The following is a 1,188-nucleotide window of genomic DNA, read 5'->3' as shown; positions in this document are numbered from 1 at the left end:
TTTTTTGCACAGAAAAAAACGTAATATAATACATTATTTGAAAGAATAAAACTTTAGCTTTTTATTAGTTATAAATAATATAGTATAAAATGTCAGAGAAAACATATTAGTAATTTGTGACAGAGAGGATGTGACAAGTAGGTACGACAAATGGGTCATATTTTCTAGTTTATGACTTAGTAAATAAATAGGAATGAAGGCTATAAAAATTAGACTTTACCTTAATAATATCTACATTATAATGAGTTAGTTACATTAAACTGTGTAAAACTCTGTAAAAGGTTGTGACATGCACACTTTAACCTACCTGATGCACAAAGGTTAAAAAAGATTATGTTTATGATGTATGTTGCCCAGGGATGTTAGTTTTGAACTTGGACTTCTTTATGTACTGTAAATTGTATCTAGTATACAATTATATGTTCGCCATAAGCCCAGTAAACAATAATATTTACACTTGAACATTTTTTCAACCACCATAATATAAAAATAAGTAAATCCAGTACAATGAAGTGTTAGTTTGCATGTTCTTATTTTAGAATAGCATGGTCAGCTTTACAAAGTATTTTTAAATACGTGTACTTTCAATGTGTTAAAAAGCAATCATATGATGCTTCTTTGAAGGTTATGGATAGAGGATGGATCAGTTAGTAAAATGGATTTATAAGGGACAACCTCTGTTGGAAGGTTTATTTGTTAGAGATGACATTTCAGTACCCTTTATTGATCTTCAGGTCTGTTATATAGATTTTTTTTTATATTGTAGGGTGTCTGGGTTGAAATGTTCTTGTGTAGTATTATCTTAATTAAATAAAATAAAGTGATTCATGAATGATTGGGTAGTTTTGTGAACAAGGCTTGTTATTGGGCTGATTTTTGAAGAATTTAAACCATAGATTGCTGTCCTCCGTTCCCAAATTCCAGTCATTTCTATATATAGCCCAAGGTTGTAAGTTGACCTCTTTCAATAGACAGATCAAAGGGCACATGTCACAATGAGAGTTATTTTCAAAATTTAATTAAAGAACTTTTATTATTAGTGTATGTCAGTAAAATTGGCATCACAACTTAGTTCAAATTTTAATGTCTTAATTTCTTAATTCGAAATAAAATATTTAAAAAATTCCAAGTATGCTTTTTTGTGTGTCATATGACATCTCTTCTTCTCTTATCAGTCAGTTTATATTT

This window comes from Limulus polyphemus, unplaced genomic scaffold (genome assembly GCF_000517525.1).
Source record: "Limulus polyphemus unplaced genomic scaffold, Limulus_polyphemus-2.1.2 Scaffold1469, whole genome shotgun sequence".
In the NCBI taxonomy this organism is placed as follows: Eukaryota; Metazoa; Arthropoda; class Merostomata; order Xiphosura; family Limulidae; genus Limulus; species Limulus polyphemus.
Note: the sequence above shows the minus strand (reverse complement) of the source record.